Source organism: Balaenoptera physalus, assembly GCF_965194825.1.
Source record: "Balaenoptera physalus genome assembly, chromosome: 18".
Lineage (NCBI taxonomy): Eukaryota > Metazoa > Chordata > Mammalia > Artiodactyla > Balaenopteridae > Balaenoptera > Balaenoptera physalus.
In genome coordinates, this window is record NC_138899.1 from 75,285,294 (window position 1) to 75,312,429 (window position 27,136).

The following is a 27,136-nucleotide window of genomic DNA, read 5'->3' on the forward strand; positions in this document are numbered from 1 at the left end:
GTGACCACAATTCTTTGAAAATAATATAATGAACTCTAATCCTACATACAGTCCAGCAGCAAATCCTGTCAGCTCTCCCTGAAAAATAGACCAAGAATCTGACCACCTCTTACACCTCTGCTATTGATTAAATTTTGAAATGGAAGAAAAAGACAGAGATATCAAAAATGAAGATTAAATTACAAAGTGCTCAAAGCAAGATAAATTAAAATGAAAATTTAATAAAAGGCACTTTAAAAGGCAGAAAAGCAAACAAGAAAATAAAAATGAGAAAAAGAAAGGATTAAAAAAGGGCCATGGAGAAAATATGGGAAATGAAAAACAGATAAAGAGGGATTAATACTCACATTATTAGACTCCTGAAGAGAAAAAACAAAATAATGGAACAGGTATGATACTTAAAAAACATACTGTAGGACAGGAATAAAGATGCAGACGTAGAGAATGGACTTGAGGACACAGGGAGGGGGAAGGGTAAGCTGAGACAAAGTGAGAGAGTGGCATGGACATATATACACTACCAAATGTAAAATAGATAGCGAGTGAGAAGCAGCCACATAGCACAGGGAGATCAGCTCGGTGCTTTGTGACCACCTAGAGGAGTGGGATAGGGAGGGTGGGAGGGAGACACAAGAGGGAGGAGATATGGGGATATATGTATACGTACAGCTGATTTCACTTTGTTATAAAGCAGAAACAAACACACCACTGTAAAGCAATTATACTCCAATAAAGATGTTAAAAAAACCCCACAACAACATACTGTAAGAAAGCTTTTCAGATAATTGAATATTCATTTTGAAAAGACCCACTGGGTACCTGGGAAAAGTAGCCCAGATTTAAACAACGCTAAGATGTTTAACTTCTACTAAGTCTGTTAGAATTTAGAGATTAGAAAAAAAATCAAGATCTCTAGACAAAAAGATCACCTAATTACAAGGGCAGAAATATTAGATATTCAAAGTAAGACAACAATGGAGCAGTATTTAAAGATGAACAAAGAACAACTTAATGAAAGAACATATAAAACAAGGACTTTCTAAAAAGTCAAGCTCTCCAAGTATCAAGGCTATAGAGAAAGTTTAAAACACAAGGACATAGGAAATTTTGTACCTATGAGTCTTTCTGAAGGAATAGCCTAGAGTTTGTGTGTCATTCAACTGAGAGATGACTGGGAAATTTTCAGCAAAAGGACTGATGTAAGGATTTATGCACAGAATTGTAGATCTAAGACAAAACCAAATGTGGGTACGAGGATGGAAGACTAATGTACAAATGCTATATGTCGTGACAACTAAAAAGAAACAATGCAACTAAAAAACTAGTAAGAAAGAAAACTAGGAAGAGGAAAACTAGAAAGTAGGAAAAGGATAAAGAAAGTAAGTTAAGCTCCTTGGCTGCTGTGAAGGCAATAGGTAGGAGTTAAAGAACACAATTAAAAACTGGCAAACGAGATGGTCAAAGGTTAGATAAGAAAACATGGGACTGGGAACACTCAAAAACGTGTAAGTGTAAAGGTAACCACTAAAACAAAAATAAAATGTTCCTAAATTCCATTCTTCAAAATTAAAGAGCAAAGAATATACAGCTTTAGAAAAAGAAACACATCAATAGAACATAATAGATGTAATTATAAAACATTATGATAGAATTGAGACCAAACATATAAGCCATATCAATGCATGTAATGGGCTAATTTCACCAATTATAAGAAAAAGATTCTCAATTCAGCTCACAATGTAAGACCCAACTATATGCTATATTCATGTGATATATAAAACAAAATGATTCAGCAAGGCAAAATATAAATGGATGGATAAAGGTATTCCAGGAAAATGAAAACAATAAGAAAGCAGAAATAGCAATCTTGATATCTAACAAATAAGAATTCAAGCCTAAAAGTGTTAAACACAGCAAAGAAGGGCACCTTTTAATGCTAAAAGCCAAATTTATAATGAAAATAAAATACTTATGAGTATCTATGCTCCAAATAACAAAGTAACCAACTTTATGCAGCAGATTTACCACTCTCAGTTCAAGACAGATCAAGTGTATAAACAAACAAAGCAGAGCAGAATCAATTAGGTAGGTCTTATGGATATATACTGAACTTTATATTTTGATAATGTAAGCAAATATATCTTTTGTCAAGAGCCTTTGAACCATGCATAAAAACAGATCATAAAGAAACATCAGTAAGTTCCATGAATTAGAAATATTACAAACAACACTCTGATCACAATGCAATAAAAGTAGAGATTGTTAACCAATGAAATGAAAAGAGAAATCATTAATAAAAACTAAAAACAATCCTATTAAACAACTCTTGGGTGAAAGAGAAAATACAAATAGAAATTTTTAAAAGTTTTAAAAACCACTAAAAACAAACCACCAAACCCCTAACACATGGGATACATTTAAAGCAGTTATGAGAGGACAACTCATGGCTGGAAATGCTTTCATAAGTGAAAAATGAAAGGATGCAAATAAATGACTTATATACCTAGCTGAAAAAACTGGAAAACAACAACAAAGTAAACCAAAAGAAAGCACTGGGAATGAAAGAGTACAGGCAAAAGCAGAAATTAATGAAGTAGAGAATAGGAAACCAGCAGATTTAATTGAAAGAAGTTAACAAAATTGCAAGCCACTAGCTAACTTGAGCAAGGAAAAAGAGAGAATGTACAAACAAAATAAGAAATGACAAGAAGAAAACAGAAACAAAAATTAAAAGTTGTAACAGGCCTCTATACAAATAAATTTGAAATCCTTTATTAAATGGATAATTTTCTAAAGAAATATAGATAACCAAAATTGAGCCCATCAGAAAAAGTTTAAACAGAGCAAATTTCCACAGAGGATACAGAGACAATTATTAAAGAACTACCACACACACAAAAACGCCAGGCCCAGCTATTTTCACCATGGTCTTCTATCAAACCTTCAAAGATCTGACCGTTCCGGTGTTCTATAAACTGATCTAGAGCACTGAAGATTGTGGCAGGCAGAATAATGCCTCCCTTCACCGGAAAGATGTCTATGTCAGAATCCCCAGAACTTATGACTATGTTATGCTCCATGGCAAGGAGGAATTAAAGTTGCAGGCAGAATTAAGGTTGTTAATCAGCTGACCTTAAAATAGGGAGATTATCCTGGATTATCCAGGAGACCCAAAGTAATCACAGGCACTTCTAAAGGTGGGAGAGGGAGGTAGGAGAGTCAATGTCAGAGAAATGTGACAAGAGAAAAACCATTGCTGGCTCTGAAGGTGGAAGGAGACCGTGAACTGAGGATTAGAGGCAGCCTCTAGAAGCTGGTACAGGCAAGAAAGTGGATTTTCCTTTAGAACTCCCAGAAATGAATGCAGCCTGCATTCAATCTTAGCTCAGGGGGACCCACTCTGGACTTCTGACTTTTACAACAGTTAGATAACAAATCTGTGTTGTTTTAAAGCACTAAGTTTGTGGTGATTTGTTACAGCAGCAAATAGAAAACTAGCTCAAAATACTGATGCAAAAATAAAGGAAAATTTCCTAATTCCTTTAATAAATTGAGTATTTTGATACCTAAACCTGATGAAGACTCCAAAGAAAGTAGAAAAAAAAACTTGCCGATCATCGTCACTCATGAATATTGATACAAAAGGACTGAAAAAAAATTAGCAAACAGAATCCAATAGCATATAAAGAAAATAATACACCATGACCAGTTGAGATTTATTGCAATAATTTACGGTCATTTCAATATTAGGAAATCAATATTGATAAATCGAAGGGAAAAGATATAATTATCTCCATAGATGCTGAAAGAAGCCTTTGACAAAAATTCAATACCCATTCCTGTTAACAGCACTCAAGAAAATAGGAATTGAAGGACCCTTTCTTGACATGATAAAACATCTTAACATGACGAAAAATATTAGTTCTAAAGCCATTATTTTACTTAATATGGAAACACTAGAAGAATTTCCAGTCAAATCAGGAGCAAGGCAAGGGCACTAATTATCCCCACAACTATTCAATACTATACTAGCAGTATTAGCCAATGTAATTTGAAAAGAAAAATTAATTAGAGACAAAAGATTTGGTAAAGAATCTCTATCTTTGGTAAAACTATCTCTATCTTTACATGATACAATAGTATAACTAGAAAGCTCTAGAAAATAAGTGGTCAATGATAAAACTGACTCAAATGGTACAAAAATTCAGTAAGGTAGCCAGATATAAAATTAACAGACAAAGGTCAATATCCTTCATGTCCACAAACAACAGCTAGAGAAATAACGGAAGAGAAACCCCAACTTACAATAGCAACTCAGATTAAATATGTAGGAATAAACCTATCAAAAATCGGCAAAACCTACATGGAAAAACTTGAAATTATTCTGGAAAGACACAAAAATAGACTTAGACAAACAGAAAATATCTCATATTCTTGGAAGGATGACTCAGCATCATAAAGATGTCAGTTCTCACTAAGTTAATTGATAAATATAATGTAATCCCATTAAAATACCAACAAGCCTTTGTTTTTTGTTTTTTTTTTTTTAAATTAATTTATTTTTATTTATTTATGGCTGTGTTGGGTCTTCGTTTCTGTGTGAGGGCTTCCTCCAGTTGTGGCAAGCGGGGGCCACTCCTCACTGCGGTGCGCGGGCCCCTCACTATCGCGGCCTCTCCTGTCGCAGAGCACAGGCTCCAGATGCGCAGGCTCAGTAATTGTGGCTCACGGGCCCAGTTGCTCCGCGGCATGTGGGATCTTCCCAGACCAGGGCTCGAACCCGTGTCCCCTGCATTGGCAGGCAGACTCTCAACCACTGCACCACCAGGGAAGCCCCAAGCCTTTGTTTTATGGACTTGGAAACATTGACACTAATGTTTATGTGGCAAAACAAACATGCAAGAATATTCAGGAAGATACTAAAAAAGAAAAACTATGTAGGGGGACTAGATCCATCAGACATTAAGACATACTACAAAGCCTCTATAATTAAAACAGTGTGGCACTGGCATATAGATAGACCAATGACCAGTGGAATAGAATAGAAAGTCCAGAAATAGACCTAAAGACATATGGAAATTTAGTGTAGAATAAAGCTGACATCTGTAGCCATTTGGAAAAAGATAAAATTAGATCTACACCTCACACAATACCCATACCTGATCCAGAAGGAACAGGGATCTAAATTTAAAAGTAAAACCATATAAGCACTGAAAAAACTGAAACAAAAACATGGTAGATTTCTCTTTAATGCTAGTGTGGGAAAGACTTCCTGAATATGACTAAAAATAGAGGCAATAAAAAACTAGTAAGTTTGACAGTATAAAATTTTTTATAAGTTTGGACGATAAAAACTACCACTGACACAGTCAAAAGATAACTGACCAACTAGGTGAAAACATACGCAGCATTTATCACAGATAAAGGGCTAATGTTCCTAATATATAAAGAACTCTTCAAAATTGCAGAATCAAGGACCAAATACCCAACAGTCAAGTGGGAAATCAGTAATTTACAGAAAATGTAATAATATGCCTCAAACATATGAAAATTGTTCCCAGTTTCTCATAGTTACAGAAATGCAAACTAAAACACTGAAATGCCATCTCTTACCTCTTGGATTGGCTGACACCAAAAAAGCGTGCAGCAAATCTGACTGACAAGGCTTTGGGACACACTCTCATACACTGCAAACTGGTGCAAATCTTCTGTAGGGGAATTTGGCAAAATCTGACAAAACTATGTGTGTTCTTTTTTAACCTAGTAATTGCACATCTAAGATTTTGTACCTTGCGAATACATCTCTAACAAAGCACAAGGTTGTTCATTATAGCATTGTTTGTAGTTGAAAATATTTAAAAACAACCTAAATGCCCATAGATAGGAAAGTGGTTCAATAAATTATGGTACAATCACATGTATGCAGTACAATGCAGTTTTTAAAAGAAAAAAAAGAATCAAGAAGATTTATATGAATTTATTCGGAATGAGTTCCAGAATATACTGTTAAGTGAAAAAAAAATAGCAAACGAATATCTAAATTGCAGTACGCTATCTTCCAGGTAAGAAAGAACATAAGGAAATAAACACGTATGTCTTCTTTTGTAACAAGAAGGATAGACCAGAAATGAATCCACCACCACAAGAGGCTTGGTGGGAATGAAGTAGAAAGGATGAAGGATGGGAATGGGTTGGGAGGGACAAAGGAAAGTGACACTTCTATACGTATATCTTCTGTGTATTGTGTGTTAAAGCCATATCAAGGTGTCACATACTCATTAAAGTAAAAAAATAATTAAAATCAACCAGGATGTGTGGGGAGCCCAAAATAAAATACAAACAATGAACCTAACTGGTGTTTTACAAATGAATAGGATACCTATACTGAAGCAAGTGGGGAAGCAAAAAATTAAGTAACTTTGGAAAACAGTATCTTGACTATATCTTATAAGGCTAAAGACAAAAAAACACTATGCAAGTGGGTAAACAATTGAAACTACTTTGTGTTTATTCTGGAATAGAGCAAAAAAGTAAATATATTGTAGGAAACGAGAGCCATGTTTCTCCCTGTTGGAGAAAAGGAGTTACAAATAAGCCAGGGCACAGGCTAGAATAAACCCTATGCCACTGGGTTGGAATCGGAGGTCTCAGAACAAACTCATGTCTTTAATATATATACAAATAGATGCACATGCATAGGAACTTGACAAATGACATAGATTTTACTGTACACAAATGAGAAAAGGAAGGACTATTCAAAGGGGCTGGGACAAATGCTTATCCACGTGAAAACAAACAAAATTGATGGATACCTAATGCCACAACAAAAACTAATTCCAATCATATTGAAAACTTAAACATGAAATTTAAAATGTAAAAACACTAGAAAATATTATAACAACATATCATTACGCCCTTTTGGGAGAGAAGGTTTTTGTTTGTTTATACCAACACAGAAAAAAGTCCAAGAAACAAAGAAAAAAATGGTAAATTTAACTCCCATTAAAATTAGAAATTTGGTTCATCAAAAGACACTTAAAACAAAGTGAAAATCAAGTCATAAACTGGAAGAAAATGATTGTAATAGCTATAAGTCATGAATATACAGAATATGTAAAAATTGTCTAATTAGTAAGAATAATACAATAACACTAGAAATAGGAACAAAGACTCCAAAGAAGCAATACTCAAAAGAGGGAAGAAAAATGATCCCCAAACATGCAAAAATAGACTCAATTCTTAAATAACAATTAGTGAAATGCAAATAGAAACCACAGTGAGATACCAATTCATACCAACAGACTGGCAAAAATTCAAGTCTGATAATATCTCTGTTGGTCAGGATGTGGAGTAAAGGGTACATTCATCACAGCTGTTAGAAGAAAAAGTAATGCAACTACTTTGGAGAACAATGTGCGACGTAAGAAAGTTGACGAGATATACACACTTCGACTCAGTGATTCCATTTCTAAACATATACCTTAGAGAGAGATTTTTGCACATGTACACAAGGTGACATGTTTAAGAATGTCCAGCTCATGGGGCTTCCCTGGTGGCGCAGTGGTTGGGAGTCTGCCTGCCAATGCAGGGGACATGGGTTCGAGCCCTGGTCTGGGAGGATCCCACATGCCGCGGAGCAGCTGGGCCCATGAGCCACAGTTGCTGAGCCTGCGCGTCTGGAGCCTGTGCTCCGCAACAAGAGAGGCCGCGATAGTGAGAGGCCTGCACACTGCGATGAAGAGGGGCCCCCACCTGCCGCAACTGGAGAAAGCCCTCGCACAGAAGCGAAGACCCAACACAGCCAAAAATAAATAAATAAAGAAAGAATGTCCAGCTCATTTTAAATAGTGAAAAATGAAAACAGTCTGTCTTTAAATTCTGGATATCTAAATTATGGCATAGTCACACAGTGGAATTCCATACAGCAGAGAAAATGAGTGAATGAGATCTGCATGAATCAACATGGTAACATCTCAAAAACATAAGTTTGTTTTTAGAAATGTTATATATATATGGAGGATGATATATATAGTATGATATTTATATAGATCAAAAACATGCAAAAAGCAATGTTATATACTGCTTATATTATTAACATTTATGTGGTAAAAATATAAAAACATTCTTGGAGTTGCAGTAGCCATTCCAGATGGCCTCAGTGATTCCCACCTTCTGGGAGTCACACCATTGTGCAGTCTTGTCCCACCCTATGTTAGGGTTGGCCTATGTCATCGAAAGCATATGGCAGAAGTGATGGTAAGTCACTTTAACCTCCAAGTGAGGTTATAAAAGACTTGTCTTCCATCTTTAGCATCCCGTTTTCAGTCTCTCTCTGATCTGTTGCAGTGGCCATGGGAAAGGCCCACGTGGGGAGGACAGAAGCCTCCAGCCAGCGAGCAGCTGAGTTCTGCCAACACGTGAGTGAGTCTGAGGGGGATCTTAGCCCAGTCGAACTGTGAGTTGATAGCAACCTGGTAAGAGAGCCCAAGTCAGAACCACCAGCTTCCACCAGCTAAGCCTCTCCCAGATACCTGACCATCAGAAGCCGTGAGGTCACAAATGTTTACTGTTTTAGGCTGCTATGTTTTGTGGTAATTTGTTATATAACAATAACTAACGCAGAGCAGATTTCTTCTTGGGAGGGAGGGTCACAAGATGGTAGAGAGGTACATGAGGGGCTTCACCTTTATCTAAAATATTTTATTTTTAAAATAAAATATCTAAAGAAAATATGGCAAGATGTTAAGGTTTCTTAAACTTAGATAACGAGCACATACTTGTCATTAAATAATTCCTTATACTTTTCTGTATGTTTGGAGTATTTCACATGCATAAGAACCTCACTTGTAGCAAGACATTCTCCAATGTCACGGCAAACCTGCAGAGGGTGACGATTCTGCTCTCTCACTACTAAATATGCCAAGTCTTTTCTGAAAGGTTTTATAAGTCACTTACACTCTGCAGGATTAAAATATAGAACCTCAGAAGCTAACTTTTTTGGGTGGGCTGTGCTATGTAATTTGGGTTTCTGTTCCAATAAATAAGGAACAGTATTAAACTGGACACTTTCAGTTAAACATTTTTGATGCTTATAAAATTTCTAAAAGCCCTCACCCTCAGGACTTCCCTCGTGGCACAGTGGATAAGACTCCGTGCTCCCGATGCAGGGGGCCCGGGTTCGATCCCTGGTCAGGGAACTAGATCCCACATGCATGCTGCAACTAAGAGTTCGCACACCACAACTAAGGAGCCTGCAGGCCGCAGCTAAGGAGCCAGTGAGCCACAACTAAGAGCCCTGGAGCTGCAACTAAGGAGCCTGCTTGCTGCAACTAAGACCTGGCCCAACCAAATAAATAAATAAATAAATATTAAAAGCCCTCACCCTCATATTTGGATAATAAAGTCAAGAACAGGTTGTCAATATGATTTAAAGCTGAAAAATTTTGTCGGGATTCTGATAAGATTATTTAAAAAGCAAATCAAAATGCTTAAGCCATAGCTATTTAACATGATTATAAGTGCTGATTGCTCAAATGAAATTAATTAATCACAAATTCCCCAAGAACATTAAACTACTCCTCAGTGGCAAAAAAAAAAAACAGGCACTTTTCCTCCGTCATTGACTATAAGCTGGATTATTTTATTTTCCTGAAAATATGAAAAACAATTGAAGATTTACTGGTCAGTATTTAAAAAAGATAAAAAATTTAGTTCCACAATCAATATAGCAATGGTGAACAACAAGAAAAGCTTCTTGAAGCTTAATAACTCAATGTAATGTTTAAAAAACAAAACTTGCTATTACTGAATCTCCAGTGACCTCTTATTTGGAGTTAAGTAAGGATTCCAGGAGATTGGGCAGAAAGATTTCAGGAAGGCAGAAGGAAACCCAGATTTCGTGTTAGAAGTTGAGCTACAAGCACAATTTTGAGCATATCTCCTTTTTGGTGACCGGGCAGCTATTTGCTTTGCACATTCTGATTTGTCATGAGGACAAGTCCCAAGGGGAAAAGAATAAAGCACATCTTTTTTCTACCCAACCTTTTCCCCTTCCTCATTCTGTCCATGATGTAGGTTTAAACTCTAGAGGTGGTTCAGGGAGTCTGATAGGGCACGGGGCTGACTTAGGTGTTAGCACAGAATTGAATCTATCAGTTCGGTGGTCTCCGTCTGGGGTAAATAAGCCAGGAAAGCCTCCTGTGGCTCCAAGGGCAATGTTAAAATGGGATTTCTCTGGACAGAAATAAAGCCAGGGAGGCAGGCAGGGGACAAGTAATGGCCTAGACTCTCAAATCAAGGAGCTTGGCTCTATTCTGTTGACCCTGTGACCCTGGAGGGCTGCTGGAAGGTTCTTAATAGGGAAGGGACATTGTGACTGGTATTTCAGGTAGCTCCTTCTCAAGCAATCAAGACTTGAGACAGGTGAAGTACTAGATAGACAGACTGTGGATGGAGTGTCCTGGAGAGACAAGATAAATAGATGTAAGAAAGATATATAGATGTAAGTATACATATTCATGAGAAAAAACTGGAGAGGAATAAGGCAAGGAGGGTATATCAGTCCAAGTTCTCCAGAGAAAAAGAACCAATAGATATATACATATCTCCAATTACATATCCTATATATATGCATCTGCACAGTTACATAGAAAATGTATGCTATGTATAATGTATGTACATGTGTATATACATATGCATATGTATATATACATATGTTTAAAATATATGAAGAGATTTACTCTGAGGAATTGGTTGATGCAGTCATGGAGGCTGAGAAGTCCCAGCCAGCTGTCTGCAAGCTGGCGTCCCAGGAGAGCAGATGGTGTAGCTCCCAATCTGAGTTCAGAGGCCTGAGCCAGTGGTGTAGGTCCAGTTTGAAAGCTGACTTACTCAAGACCAAGGAGTAGCCCATGTTTCAGATTGAGTCTGAAGGCACGAAAAAGCCAATGTGCCTGCTTGAAGGCAGTTAGGCAAAAGAATGCTCTCTTACTCAGCCTTTTTGAGTAAAAGTCTATTCTAGATCAACTGATTGGATGTGGCCCACCCTTAGTGGAAAGGGCAATCTGCTGTACTCAGTCTACCATTTCAAATGTTAATCTCATGCATAAACATCCTCACACATACACCAAGATAACGTTTGAACAAATGCCTGGGCACCCCATGGCCTAGTCAAGGTGACACATGGAATTAACCAACAGAGAAGACTACCAGTTTCCTAGTTTAGGTGACTGTGGTGCCAAAATGAAATAGAGTGAACAAGGGTAGGAGAAGGTATGACAGGAAGCCCAGGAACACTGTTTGAGATCTGCTGAATCGATGTTCTTGGCAGCTAGGCGGAAACAAGCAGGAAGCTGGATGTACACATTGGGATGCTCAGGGCTAGGGTCTGGGCAGCCCTTAGCAGTAACCTAGTAACCAGGACAGGATTATCCAGGGATGGGATAAGAAAGAGGAGCTCAGTTTAAAAAGAAAGAGAGAAAAGAAATGGTAAGAAGTGGTAGAAAACAAGGAAAATCAGAAGAGTGTGATATCAGAGGCTAAGGAAGTGAAGTTTCTAGAATTAAGGCACAACCAAAATGATCAGCAAAGAGAGTCAAGATAGGGATTGAAAAATACCCTTTACCACCAGCAACTCGGACATCGTTGGGGATGCCCTCCGTGAATGCAGCGCCCACAGGAAGCTGATTAAGATGGGTGAAGGAGCAGAAAGATTAGACCACAGGTAGAGATGGGGAGTGACAGGAGCTGTACCTTAGGGAGAAGAGCATGTTTATAGGGTGAGAGAGGTCAGGAAGGAAGGAGGAGCTAAAGAAATAAGTAGGGAGGGTGGTTGATGAGCAAAGCCCCCCAGTAGAGGCCAGGGATTAAAATCAAGAACACAAGCCTGTGTGCATGGGGTCAAGAGGTGGAGGGAGAAGACACTGAACTTGAATGAGAGGAAGGGGCTACTCATCCTGAGACTGGTAAGAAACAAGGGAGGAGTAATAGAGAGGTATATTTGCAGGAGAGCAGGGGTGAGAGAAAGTGAGGGAGATCGTGCTTATTAGTCTTATTCTTCATGACGAAGTAGAAGGCAAGGTTTTCTGCTAAGAAGGAGAAATAGGTTTTCCATTTAAGATGGTAGCTTGAGGACATGCATCTAACTCCCTGCCTTCCCTCCCAAATTTGAGCTTTAAGTTTATGCGCATTTATTGGAAAGAAATACGGAGAAGTGAAAAACAATATCACAGACCAACTTCATAGAAGACTGGAATACACAGGAGACAAAACAGCTCTGGGTGGCTCAATAATAAGACTATTCAGAGGCTGCCCCAGTGATCTTCTCATCCTTCAGTAACTGGTGTTCCCTGCTTCCTACACTTGCAACTCTGCCATACGCATGATTCAGCTTTTTCCTATATTTTGTATTTGTTTTACTGCAGCTGATGCCCACTGTTACCTCTAGATGCTTTTCTTTATCACGTGCTTTATGCTTACTCATGAATGGAATTGCCTCTTGGCTTTTGCTCACTGCTTTCTCTTTTTCAGCTTCTTGACTCCACTACCCCTGCAGATTCTATTACTATATCTCAAAACAAAATCCCTAAGAGAGAGGCTCTGACTGGTTCAAGCAGACGCTCTCCAGGACAAAACATGCCATTGGGCAGAGTTCTTGTCTGTTGATGGTCAAATTTGTTGGGGCCAAGGTGCTGGGGTTTGGGTACCCAGCACAGTGACATAATCAAAAGGCACTCGAATATCACTGGTGATTCTTATATAGGTAGCTGTGGGCGGAAAGCTGAAAGGAGGAGCAAACCCATGCACAAATTTCATATTCAGAAATGTACAGTACCAATATGAAAAACGTATGGATATTGACACAGACATATGTGCGTGTGTGCACACGCACACACACACACACACACACAACTTAATTCCTGAATAAATGAGGTAACACCATTTTTTGCTCTTGATTAAATGATCCTATATTGTAAAGATGTCAATTCTTTTCAAATTAATCTCCAAATCCGGGGCAATTAAAATTTAAATCCCAATGAGCCTTTTTTTTTTTTAAACTTGACAAGTTGTTTTAATAATTCAACTGAAAGAGAAAAATGCCTGAGAATAGCCATGAAAATTTTTTTAAAATAATGATGAGGAAATGCTTGATATCTCTATCTATATCAACTAAACTACAGTGATTAAAACAGTTTGGTCTGGCCCAGGTAAGTTGATCAACGGAACAAAAGGAGCCAGAAACAGAACAATGTACCTTTTGGAACTCATAATATAATAAAGGTGGCATTTCAAATCCATGGGAAGCAATGGAGTATCCATCAGTGGTGTTAAGACAATAGACTACTTATGTGCAAAAACAAAAAGGTGAACCCTCTACCTCAGAACACATACCAAAGCAAATTTCATATGGATTTAAGATCTAAACATTAAAATTAAAACTATCAAGGTATCAGTGGCAAACATACACTAGTATCATTATCATCTTGGGGATGGAAGGTCTTCCTAAGTATGAAATCAAACCCATAAGACATAAAGGGAATAGTCATAGACTTGACTACAGAGCAAAGCAAAATCTTACATATGTTAAAAGACAGCATAACCAAGTAAAAAGAAATCTACAGGTCAAAGAAAATATGTGCAACGCTGATGATAGATAAAATGCTAACGTCTCTAATATATAATTTATCATAAATCAATATGCAAAAGACAAACAACCAAAGGGAAAAAGCTGTGGGCTTGTCCCATCTCTTCTGAGTAATAGCAGAGCGTACGATTTGAAATTTTAAAAATGATACCCAGGCCCACTCTGCTAAAGCACCAGGTGCACCTCTGAACTGCTATGCATACTATATCCTAGGGAGAGGGTCTGTTTAACTCGTAGGAATGAATAACTGATGATGACGTTTTAGCATTAACTCTGGCCATTGTTGACAAAGGGCCATCCTACGACCCTCTATTCAGTCCATGGAAGAAAAAAGGCCAGATTTCAGAGATTCCAGGAGAGATTATTATCTGCTCTGATTAGATATTAGGTCTTTTCAGTTTATTAAACAGATGCCGCAGTAATAACATCACACAATCTCCTCTTTTCCAGAACCTCGGGTCTTTAACATTTCATCATTTCTGTGCCGCTCAGAAATGTTCTTAAGGTCTCAATCAATTCATAAGCTCTTCCAAGGCAAAGTCTGGATCCTTATTTCTTCTGTATTGCCTCCCACTGTTTTACTGGGGTTCTTCCTTCATTCCTCATTAAGTGCTGACTGCTTGTAACACATCCATTTCCAAACATAACATCCCTTCTTCCAAATCAGACCTTCTTTCTGAGATTATTTTTTCTCATTTTTGTTATTTGGAAGTTCCTTTAATGAGAGTCTGTAGGTGGGTAAATCTTTTTTTTTTTTTAACATCTTTACTGGAGTATAATTCCTTTACAATGTTGTTAGTCTCTGCTGTACAACAAAGTGAATCAGCTATACATATACATACATCCCCATATCCCTTCCCTCTTGCATCTCCCTCCCAACCTGCCTATTCCACACCTCCAGGGGGCCACAAAGCACCAAGCTGATCTCCTTGTGCTATGCTGCTGCTTCCCACTAGCTATCTATTTTACATTTGGTAGTGTATGTATGTCAATGCCACTCTCTCACTTCTTCCCAGCTTACCCTTCCCTCTTCCCGTGTCCTCAAGTCCATTCTCCACATCTGCGTCTTTATTCCTGTCCTGCCCCTAGGTTCATCAGAACCATTTTTTTTTAGATTCCATATATATGTGTTAGCATACGGTATTTGTTTTTCTCTTTCTGACTTACTTCACTCTGTATGACAGACTCTAGGTCCATCCAACTCACTACAAACGACTCAATTTCGTTTCTTTTTATGCCTGAGTAATATTCCATTTTGTATATGTGCCACATCTTCTTTATCCATTCATCTGTCGATGGACACTCAGGATGCTTCCATGTCCTGGCTATTGTAAATAGTGCTGCAATGAACATTGTGGTACATGACTCTTTTTGACTTATGGTTTTCTCAGGGTATATGCCCAGTAGTGGGATTGCTGGGTCATATGGTAGTTCTACTTTTAGTTTTTTAAGGGACCTCCATACCGTTCTCCACAGTGGCTGTATCAATTTACATTCCCACCAACAGTGCAAGAGGGTGCCCTTTCTCCACATCCTCTCCAGCATTTATTGTTTGTACATTTTTTAATGATGGCCGTTCTGACCGGTGTGAGGTGATACCTCGTTGTAGTTTTGATTTGTATTTCTCTAATGATTAGTGATGTTCAGCATCCTTTCACATGTTTGTTGGCAATCTGTATGTCTTCTTTGGAGAAATGTCTATCTAGGTCTTCTGCCCATTTTTGGATTGGGTTGTTTGTTTTTTTGCTATTGTACTGCATGAGCTACTTGTATATTTTGGAGATTAATCTTATGTCAGTTGCTTGGTTTGCAAATATTTTCTCCCATTCTGAGGGCTGTCTAATTTCATTCTTTTACAGGGAGCTGTCCAGTTTTCCCAGCACCACTTATAGAAGAGGCTGTCTTTTCTCCACTGTATATTCTTGCCTCCTTTATCAAAGATAAGGTGACCATATGTGCGTGGGTTTATCTCTGGGCTTTCTATCCTGTTCCATTGATCTATATTTCTGTTTTTGTGCCAGTACCATACTGTCTTGATTACTGTAGCTCTGTAATATAGTCTGAAGTCAGGGAGCCTGATTCCTCCAGCTCCGTTTTTCGTTCTCAAGATGCACAGAAATCTCTTGCATTCCTATACACTAATGATGAAAAATCTGAAAGTGAAATTAAGAAAACACTTCCATTTACCACTGCAAAAAAAAGAATAAAATATCTAGGAATAAACCTACCTAAGGAGACAAAAGACCTGTATGCAGAAAATTATAAGACACTGATGAAAGAAATCAAAGATGATACAAATAGATGGAGAGATATACCATGTTCTTGGATTGGAAGAATCAACATTGTGAAAATGACTCTACTACCCAAAGCAATCTATAGATTCAATGCAATCCCTATCAAACTACCACTGGCATTTTTCACAGAACTAGAACAAAAACTTTCACAATTTGTATGGAAACATAGAGGTGTAATTTAGAACATCAGTAACTAGATTCATCATTAATCTTCAATTCACGTTCAATTCCCCTTATTATATGGTATTTCCATAATAACTTCAGATATTTCAGTCAACCTTACACTTCCCAACAAAGATTGTAAAAATTAATATGTTAATTTAAAAACATTATTAAAATTCCGGACTAAATAACACTGGACCCACTCAGAGTGATGCTGTCACAAGAGGTCCTTGGACAGCTACTGCTTCAGTCTCAACGCTTTGCCTTCCTTTGGGCAAAGCAGCAACCTGGGCAGCTCTTGCAGGAAACCTACTCTGGAAATATTGTTTGTAGATGTCATTGACAGTATTGAAGTCATTTATGTCAGCCAGCAAAACAGTTGTTTTTGCCACATTGTGAAGTCACAGCCTGCTGCTTTCAGAATTTCACCCATGTTTGTAAGAGCTTGTTTAGTCTCTTCTGCCACCCCTCCTTGCACAAGCTATCCACTTGCAGGATCCATGGCTAGCTGTCCTGAAATGTAAATGGTCCCATCGACTAACACAGCCTGACTGCAGGGACCAAGAGCCGCTGGGGCTTTCGCGGTGCTCATCACGTTTCTGATCAAAGACGACATGGCTAATCCCTTTCCCTTGCCGCCCCTTGGAGACAACTACCCCACATACTGCTCCTACCCACGTCTCACGGGTCTGTTCTGGTCTTAAAATTGCTATTTAAGCAAAACAAGTAGCATCCCCAGAAGGGTTTGTTAAGTGGCAGTACCAGCATAGCCTAGTGAACCGATGACAAATATGGATTTTAGGCATTCTGATTAATAATCTTGGCCCTGCTGTGCATAAACGCTATGGATTTTCTTAATAAGGCAAAACTCAGCCTGATTCTCTACGTGCCCTTGGAGCAAGGAGACCCCACCTTTTCAACGGCATCATTTGCAGTGACTCTGCTCCCAGCCAATGCCTCTTTCAGTTCAAAACATCTTTTCAGATTCGGTGTAAATGCATCTTACAAACCCACTGTTTGTCCAGCGCATCAATTGATTTGACTCATAAGCTACTCTTGACCCTCTTGTACAGCCCTCTCCTACAAATAACTTGGGCCTCATGCTTCCTTACTCTTCCTTCCTTCCAGTAGTTTCTCTTTATTAAAACAAAAAAAAGATTATTGTCAAAACAACCTTTGGTTTCTCCTTTCTGTCAGTAAAGGAAACAATGATTGAAACAGCTGTGCCCAGGAGCACACAGCCATCCAGAATGTAACAGTGTCTATGAGATGTTAATAAGCATAATTTATAGATCATCACCGTTATGAGAAAAAGAAGGGATGGATAAATAAATGCAAATGGCACTTTGTGATGGCAGTTCCACTAGGACAGATGGCTGGGGGCAAGACAACAGCCTCGGGCAAGATATATACAGTGAGACACAAAATATGAACCTGTCTTTTCAGTTCAAATGGAGACAAAAGTCGAAAACATGCCCATCAAAAATCATATACTAACAGAGTCAAACTCAAATTCTACTCAGAGGTGATAATCCGATATAAGTCATTCACAGACCACGTGTCATAGGGCATTTCCCTCATTTTTAGCCCAATTTGCAATGCCTGCAAAGGTGGCTTAATTATTTCTCAGTTTGAAGATAAAATGATGTGTAGTAGGAAAGTCAAAATTGACTTGATTATTATAAGCTATGAACATGGCTTTTAGCTGTCTTGATAACTAGGAAGCCAAAATAAAGAATTAAATCCAAGCTCTGCGTGTGTAGACAGAAGCCGGACTTTGGATCCTAGAGAACCAAGTTTAGTCTGAGTATTCTTTCCGTTTGGGGAGATGGCAAAGGACTCTTCTGTTTAGAAAGCTCAGTGTGCTGCATTTCATCAAATGGCACTTCATTTACCCACAAAATGAATCAGGGAAACCGCAAAAGATAATGAGAAGAGGACAAAGCCAGCCTTCTGGATGGCATCTTGATTTTTCCACTGGTGAGATCAGCAGCTCCCCAGGAGCCTGTGGGCGGACTGAATGCCAACCCTGGGCACACGCTGGGGTTGAGAGCAGACTGAAGGCCAATCCCGGGGACACGCTGGGGTTGAGAGCAGGCCCGGGATGGGCTGTAGCCCCTCATCCTGGGTGTTGCCCAACCACGGGGTGATTTCCTGCAGGCTGGTAGAGCTGGGGACAACCCACCTTGGGCTCTGGGGCAGGGGCTGTGCTGGGTCCTCAGAGCCACACAGCTGTGATTTCACAGGGCAGCACGACAAGGTTCTGAGCTCCAGCAAATGGTGCACAGGGTGAAGCGCTGCCACCACCGTATACGCGCTGTATTTCCTTCTTTCTTTTTTTTTTTTGATTTTTTAAATTGAAGTATAGTTGATTTACAATGTTGTGTTAATTTCTGCTGTACAGCAAAATGTATCAGTTATGCATATACATATATCCACTCTTTTTAGATTCCTTTCCATTGTGGTTTATCATAGGATATGGAATATAGTTCCCTGTGCTCTATAGTAGGACCTTGTTGTTTATCCATTCTATATCTCATAGTTTGCACCTGCTAATCCCAAACTCCCAGCCCATCCCTCCCCCACCCCCTCACTAGCAACCACAAGTCTGTTCTCTATGTCCATGAGTCTGTTTCTGTTTTGTAAATATGTTCATTTGTGTCATATCTTAGATTCCACATATAAGTGATACCATGTGGTATTTTCTTTCTCTTTCTGACTTACTTCACTTAGTATGATAATCTCTAGTTGTATCCATGTTGCTGCAAATGGCATTATTTCATTCTTTTTTATGGCTGAGTAGTATTCCATTGTATACAGGTACCACATCTTCTTTTTCCATTCATCTGTCGATGGACACTTAGATTGTTTCCAAGCCTTGGCTATTGTGAATAGTGCTGCTATGAACATAGGGGTTATGTGCTCTATTTCTAGGTAGGACAGGCTAACAGAGTTTCTAGTTTTTATAATGATAGCTGTAAATAGCACTAAGAGGAGTTTTAAATGCTAACTGCCACTGATAGGACCTCAGTTCCTTAGATTGTGGAAGGTACCACATCAGTCTCAGCAAAATGGCATCACCGTCCACCCAGCTAAACAACTGGAAGCCAAGCTCTCCCTAAACACCTTTCCTAAGCACCCCACACCTCACAGCCAATCCTTCACCCACTCCTGCTGGTCTACCTTTCCCAGTATGGGAAGATACAAGGAAAGGTCTGATCAGAAAGCTAAAATAATCACGTCGTTCTCCCAGTGGGTGAAAATCTTTCTCCTCTTCTGGCAAACAAGAAAATGTCTCACTTCAGTTCACATCCAGATGAGATGGTGGTGTAGGTGCTGGTGATTCTGTCACTGATTGACTTGACACATGGCCGCTCCATCCTGCCGTTCATCTGCCCCTAAGCTGGGGTGACAGGACAAACGGCCACCAGTGGAGGGAGGGCTCCAGTAATGCCAGGCAATAGGACACCTGCACTAAAGACTTCCGTGCTGGGGAACACCGGGGCCCCTGCCCAGTGTGGGTGTGATGGCGCAGGGGGCTAAAGGAATTCTCTAGCCCCCTTTTCTGATGGGAAGAGCAAGACCAGTAAAGAAAAGGCTTCTGGAAGGAAGCAACCGGGACCTTCTTGGCTGTCTCTGCCATCTCTACACTTCCTACCCCCTCTCTGCCTGGGCATTTGGGCAACCAGGGCGGGCAGCTCAGTGATCTGTGGGTGTAGGGTGCCCAGCACCCAGGGCTGCTCCAAGCATCGCTCCTCAGAGAACAGGGACAGGCTGAAAGAGCTACTCTCGGGGCCACTGGGACAACGAAACCAGAAATGATCTGGTCAGACCATAAAAGAACATGTGCTGGGAGAGTACTTTGGTAGAATCATCCTGCATTTCTTACAAATGATGACACGTTTTCAGCCTGCCTTACGATGCCCCTGATACTTTATCTCACGCTCACCCACTGTAGCCCGGAAGCCAGGGTCGCCCTTGCTCCCTGAGGGGCCCTGGGGGCCCAGCAGCACACTGGAGACCCAGAGGAAAAATGAAATGAATGGATGAGTCTAACTGGGATTGGAATTAAAATCTGGTCCCAACACTAGTGTCATAAACTGATATGGTAGCTCCCCCTAATCGTATTTTGAAAACTATAGTTAGATGTCTTCAGGTCACCACTACTATGTGAGCAGCAGCTGTGGTCTGTTTTCAGCTGGGAATAACTGTCTCAGGTGAAGTGGCTTAAATTAAGGCAGTCTGGACACAGGAGTGGGGCGGGGACACTGCTGGCTGGGGCTGCCACGTTTGAATGATTTGCAGGCTGTGCTTGGGGCGGCACTGGCTGTCTGCAGTGTGTGTGCCCCGGAGTGATGGCGGCAGCTGCGGCTGCACAGGCCTCATGTATCCAAGCTGCTGTCAGGACCGAAGATAAGAGAAGCAAACCACACAGAATACGAGCCTCAGCGATCACAAGTAGCAGAGGCCTTTGTTTCGGTCCTGTTGCTCTCCAGGGGCCCAGACTGTTAAAGGATGTGGGAATTCAAAATGCAGTTTGGGCCGAGCCCTTCTCCTGGGCTGTTTGGATTCCCACCCTACGCGCTGAAAGAGCCCCCAGAGCATGAACACACACGCTTCTGCGTCTGAAGCTATTTTCTTCTGCACAGAACATAACAGATCAGACCCCGGACTACAGAAAGCTGGCATTTTCATTGCGTGGGAGCATAAATCCTGACTCTATCGGAAACTTCGGACAACATCAAGAGTCCAATGAACACAGGATCTCCACTGGACTTGGATAAGTAAACGGAATGAACCCACCATGACTTTGTTTCATTATAAAAAAGTCTCTTCCAACGAAAGACAAGATTATCCTTTTGGCTGTAATATTTCCCCTTGCTGTCTTCCTCTCACAAAATATATTCATTCAAAGAGGATGTTTTATAAATACACACAGATATTTTTTCTCCCTCTCTTTGGGGATTCTGCTGTGGTGCACTGAAAAAGGATAAATCAGCTTAAAAGAATTTTTCAAAATGCAATCCCACTCCAGGTTTAATTATAGACAATATAGGTCAACTTATTTTAAATAGGCCCCAAAGCAGTTGTCCCTGAACTACTTTGTATGTTTCACATGAGGCAGTTTCCCTATTACTGAAAAAAGTGGACAGTCAGAAGTTAGACAAATGCCTCCTCTCGGTAAGTAGCCTGTGGACGGGTTCCCTGGACCGTAATAAGCAGATAGAACTAGAAGATGCTGACTTTATGGTCACTGGGTCCCCTTTCCTAGCAGATCAGGAGGGCGCGCCCACACCCTCGGCCGCCCTCTCCTATGCTCCCGTGTGTACACTTTCTGACGGGCTCTGAAATCACAGGGGCTGGTTCCCACCCCCAAAGGAGGTGAAGGGAGACGGCAGGCCTGGTGTGGCAGGAACACAAAGCCCAAAGCCTGGGAAGAGACATCCTCCCTGTGCCGACACATGTTTTTATTCAAATCAGAAGACATTCTTCCAGGTGAACCAAAATTCGAGAATAGTCATTTACTCCATTTCTGCCTTGGCTCTCCAGAGCTGTCCATTCCCCCCCAGGTTTGATTACAGGTCACCCCAGCTGCCCCCAATAGTTGAGATTAGGAGTGGAAATAGACATCATTTCCTTGAGGCCCTCACATCTATTTTAAAATATCATTTTCACTAAGCTGGCTGTTAGATATTGCCTAAAGCTTTGCAAGAGGGTCGGAAAGAAACACACATACATAAATGCGCACACGCACACACACTCAATTTTCATGTCATTTGAACTTGGGTTTGCCGTTTGCCATGACTGATCTGTCTTTTAACAAGACCAGAAGCCAGTGAAATAGAAAGTCACAATTCCAAGAATACAAGTCTCATCTTCACATACATCTCTGTGTTAAGCGGCTGGACGCCGTGACCCAATGTCTTCTGATGTATATGCCGCAATCTTCAGTCGGCCTCCCACCTCGCTCCCACTGCCCCTGTCCCAGCACAGAGCTGTGTTTATTCTCTCTTCTCCTGCTCACGTCAGTGTATCACTATCTTCCCTCCCACCTGTCCCTCAGCCTGCCAGGTGTGTCCCGTGTGAGTATCAGTTTTTCCAGGAAGCCCCTGCACTCACTTCCAGCACACCCCGAGCCCTGCTCATCAGTCACACACTGACTTATAATTTCTCATTGTGTCACGTGGTCATCTGATCTCACAAACGAGGCCAACTCTGGAAGGAAAGGCACTGTGTTTTATACCAAAGAAGAATCTCTTTGGACCCAGACCACGAAGGCCCCCAGGAGATGCTCCGCCACTTCCTCTTAAAAGTCAGACAACATGTACCAGCGACTGGTGTCAAAAGCACCAGTCCTACTTAGCCTACTGGACATCTTCAGTGGATGTCTCAAAGGACCTCAGACTTCATGGCTGAGAACTCAGTCCATGAACCTCCGCGGAGCCCACCCATCACGTCTTCCATCTCAGTGAGTGGTACCCCATTCGTGTGGTTCTCCAGCCAGAGACCTTGACCTCAGCCCTGGCGGCTACCTTTTCCTCACCCCTTATTCCAACATATCACCACTCTTACCCGACTTACCTCCTAAACATCTCTCCCACCACCGTGGACATCTCTCCATCTCCACATCCATCACGCTGGTCCAAGCCACCACCATCCACGCCCGTGTGGACCACAGCCTCAGCTTCCCATCTGGTCTCCCTGCCCGTCTGTTCTGGAAACGTGAGTCTGCTCAGACCACCCTCCACACAGGGTCTTCCTTTTGCTCCTCCGTAAGGAGCGGGCTCCCCATCACTGTTTGGGAGGCCCTGCAAGGTCGGGCCTGTCAACCAGCTCCCCAGCCTAGGGCTCTATCGGCGCCCCCTCAACTCCATGGACACGCACGTCCCCTCCCCTCCGCAGTGATTTTCCACACAGGCCCCTCTCCCCGCCACACCTGCTGCCGTCGTGTCCCCTGACCTCTCCACCTCTTTCTTCCATCTCAGAGCCTGCACCCCAGAGCTCCCAGACGAGGCTGCACCCTCCAATACCGTTTTTTCTATTTAAAAGACTTGCTCAATCCCTCCACCAAACTCCACGAGGGCACAGACCACGTCTGCTTTGCCCTCTGTTGTATTCCCAGCCCCGAGCACAGTTTCTGGTCCAGAGCAGGCACTTGACTTGAGGATTATTTTCTGATGAAACAGTCATCATCACCAAGTGGTAGCATCTCCAAAGCACTTTTGTGGGACTAGCTCGGTTCACCCTCAGAACGGTCTCCTTTTACAGACGAGGAAAGTGAAACACACAGAGGGTCTGTGGACTTTCCAGACCACAGTGCTGACAAGGATCGGACTGGATCAGTTTTCTGATGCCCAGTTCTGTGCTTTCTCTACATTGCGTTTTCTCACTTTATTGTGCTAAGTATGAATGTAGTGATGAAGTCTGAAGGACCTTGCCCTTGGGTCAGACTCCAGCCTGGCTCTGCGTCACTTGTGTGACTTCAGGCAAAGCAACCCTTCTCTCTAGGTCCCAACAGTGCCCACCCACAGGGCTGTGGAGAGAATTAAATGGGACAAGGGGTGGTGAGCCCCTGCCAAGGGCTTGGTACACAGTAAGATACATAAATGTTAGCTAATAACAAGGAGGGATAAGCAGTCTTACTTTCAGTACCTCTACGTGATTCCCCTACGCTAGCAGGTCATTTTCTACACCGTAACTACGCTAAATGCCATAAGCACTACAGCTTCTGATTATAAAGCATCAAACCCTTTTGCTTCGTTGTGTTAGGAATTTTAGCCCTTCTTTGCTTGCTACAGATGCAAACTTTCTCCTCACTCTGGCTAGTCTACTTTATATGCCCCAGAGCTTCCCCTCTCTTCCTCAACTCCGGGACCACCTGTATCTGGGCAGAAGCCCAGAAATCTGCCCCTTTAGGCCCCCAGCGATAGATTCCCAGGGGCAGGAAGGATTCTAGCCAGCTACAGATTCTAATTTGGGTGGTTCTACCTCTTTCTTCCTTGGCTATGCCCAATGCTCCTAAAATCAGTGTAGATCTTCCTCGAAGGGAATGCAAAAGCAGGCAGTCACGGCTATTCCCAGGCAGGCGTTTGCTCTGTGGCAGCCTAAGCTGACCTGCTTCTGCTTTGCTGAGAAATGTACTCTGTGCATCCCTCTCGGGTGCATTCCTTCTTCTAGCAGAACAACTTAACTATAGAGGTTAATGACCGAGACGACCGACACGGGACAGCTCACTGGCTACGCCAGATCCACCCCACGGAGAACTGAGTCGGGTGGCGGAAGCCCCCTTTCTCCTGGGAACTCCCCACTTTAAACCCTGTTATCTTTAAAGCAAGCGCTAATATGTGTTACTTGAAATAACAATACAAACTCATGGAGTACGGGTGAGTTCATGGTCTGAGACGGTTCTCCAGGGTCAGCTGAGATTCACAGCTGCCCAATGTCAGGACGGATGTTGGCCACTCTGATGCCAGCACGACTGTGTCCCCTAAGCCTCTCCATGTCCCCAGCTATGGGACAGGGGTACCCTGGGATCTGAACGACTGGTTACCCTTGTGTTTCTTCCTGTTGTGAGAGGCTTGTGAAACACCAGGGAAATAGGACAGGTTGAGAGTCAGATGCCTTCAAATCCTGGCTGTGCTGTACAGCCTTTGCGACTTAGCCTCTCTGAGCTCCAGGGTTCCAACTGCAAAAAGAGACTGTCTCATGTATAGTCTCTGGGTGGCTGCTATAGCCCCGGGGGGCCTCATCTGGCGGCTAGAATATATTACCAGGTCAAAAAACACGACTTCCACCATTCCTCCCTGTTTTCAGTTATAACAATTCTTTAAAGGTATGTTATATATATGAACTTCAAAAATTCAAGTATTCCCAAGTATAGTTTTCTTATTCTCTGACTGCCCGTAATCTCTACCTCAAGCCTCTGATTTTCCTCAGTTTGGGGAAAGGTAGTCTAGTTGCTTTTAGGTGAAAGTTAAATCGCATAATTTCTTAATGTAGATTGACAGAAATCAGCCACTTTCCAGTTCGAAACCCTCCTCTCCTGGGTTTTCTTCTCTCCTACGCCACCCCGGCTTGATTCCGAGTGGGTCCTGGCGCGGGCAGGGGCGGGTGGCCTCTGTCTCTCCTTCCATCGTGCTCCTGGGCTGGCAGCCTTTGAGCTGTGACTCATCCGGAAGGATTCTGAGTGTCGTCTTTCACATCACACCCACTGCTGTGTATAACCATGCCTTAAGGGCTGTGATCCCTGGCTCTGTCCTCACAACGTCCTCACTGTGGCCTCTGGTTGTCATGTCCACGCCCACCCCCTGTTCCACCTCATGTTGGTGGTGTTCTCCATCCTCTGAAGCTCCCGGGAGTCTATTCTACCCTCCCCGCTCTCCACCCCCCTCTGCTCTGTCACCCTCAATCCACTGCAGCTCGAGGGAGGTCAGGGAGGTTTGTCACCACCAGGAGTCCAAGTGAGATGAGCAAGGCAAAGCTCCCCATCACCCTGGGATCCCCCAAATTATGGGGGTTCCCCTGGGTTTTAGCCTCTCCTCTTGGACTTATCCTGAGGCAGGTGCATATAGACTAAGATTGCATCTTGAGATTCTTCTGGAACACTCTTCCCCTTCCCAGCTTGGATAATTTCCCTCTAATTGAGGAAGAATGGGAGGCTAGAGATTAATAGCTGCCCAGATTAACTGCCCTTTTCAAATCTTTTTCTGTCTCTCAGGCTTTTCAGGGGGAAGCTGAGAATCTGAGTCCTTGTTGAGCTCCAAGGCTGTACTATTTCGAGTGGTACCTTGTCAGAGGTCAACCAAGTCAGAGGCTGGGCCAGAGCACGTCGATGAATGCTTTGAAGATGACTCACCACAAACTGACACTTTACACAGTGTCCTGCTATAGATGTAACTTATTCCCGTGAAGAAGTGAGAACCTGTCTCACCAAACACTAAATCTATTTGCCTTTCCTATAAGCTTCAAAAGAATAAGACCCAAAGGATAATAAGAAAATGACCATATGGATTGTGACTTTTTCTTTTCAAAAAAATTTACTTAAAAAATTAAAAAATAGTAACATTGACTGTGTTGTGTGTGGGGGGGAGACTTTTTTGTGTACGGTTCTATGCATTTAAAAACATGTATAGATTTATGTAACTACCACCACACAACCAGAACACAGAACAGCTGCACTACTCCAAAAATCTACCTTTGCACACCTGCCCCACATCCCTGAACCCTGGCAATTACTTATCTGTTCTCCATCACTATGGTTTTGCCTTTTGGAAAATATCACATACATAGAATCAAAGAGTATGCAAATTCTCGAGTGTAGCTTCTTGAACTCAGCATAATGCCTTTGAGAATCATGCAAGGTGTTATGTGTATCAATAGCTCATTCCTTTTTAATACCTGTGGGGTCTGTGGAGATTTCCCCTCTTTCATTCCTGATGCTGGTAAGTTTGTCTTTTTGTTTGTCAGACTTACAATAGGTTTATCAATTTTACTGACTCTCTCAAAGAACCAGCTTTCAGTTTCATTGATTCTATTATTTTTCTGTTTTCAATTTCATTGATTTTTCCTATCTTTATTATTTCCTTTCTTTTGCTTGCTTTGGGATTATTTTTGTGCTATACTGTACCTATGATACATGCTACAAGCATACATTCTTTTTCTAGTGTCTTCAGGTAGAAGCTTAGATCATTGATTTAGACTTTTTGTCTTTTCTGAGTTTTTAATACTATATATATCATCCTAGGCACTATGTTAGCCATGTTCCACAAATTTCTAAATGTAGTAATTTTATTTTCCTTCAGTTTAAAGTATTTTCTAATTTCCCCTGAAACTTCTTTTTGACACACGGGTTATTTGGTAGTATGTTATTTAATTTCCAAATGTTTAAAGATTTTCCTGTTATCTTTCTCCTACTGATTTTTGTCTAATTTCATCAAGGTCAGACAACATATTTTGTATGATTCTAATTATTTTTAATTTGTTAATTTTATGACCCAGAATATAGTCTATCTTGGGGAATGTTCCACGTCCACCTGAA

The 27,136-nt window shown here is 41.3% G+C and overlaps 1 protein-coding gene and 1 pseudogene across 13 annotated transcripts in view; both read right to left on the reverse strand.

The window, feature by feature from the left end:
* The window catches only part of MTUS2 (microtubule associated scaffold protein 2), a 505,324-nt gene that overhangs the window by 67,452 nt on the left and 410,736 nt on the right, over positions 1-27,136 (reverse strand). The window lies entirely within an intron of this gene.
* LOC309647869 (2-iminobutanoate/2-iminopropanoate deaminase pseudogene) lies at positions 7,815-22,964 on the reverse strand (annotated as a pseudogene). The gene has a single exon. The product of its transcript is annotated as a 2-iminobutanoate/2-iminopropanoate deaminase pseudogene (transcript).